We start from the raw sequence: 246 nt of genomic DNA, 5'->3' as shown, positions 1-246 counted from the left end.
TTCGTACCTACTAACCTTACCTTGCTTTTAAGCTTTGCGTTTGTTTTGCTATATGAATATATTTTCCGTTTTATTCCTTTCCTTTAATTATTTTCTTTCATCAACGTTTTCTTCATTTTATCTATTTTCAACCATTCTTTAGAAAGGCTCTAATTATCATAATCATTATCATAACCTCTTGTAAAAAAACACTCCCGCACAATTTAAAGTTAAAATAATAGAATATAGGATATATGAAGGAATTAG

Source organism: Penaeus monodon, chromosome 29, assembly GCF_015228065.2.
Source record: "Penaeus monodon isolate SGIC_2016 chromosome 29, NSTDA_Pmon_1, whole genome shotgun sequence".
In the NCBI taxonomy this organism is placed as follows: Eukaryota; Metazoa; Arthropoda; class Malacostraca; order Decapoda; family Penaeidae; genus Penaeus; species Penaeus monodon.
This window is presented reverse-complemented; position numbering follows the sequence as displayed.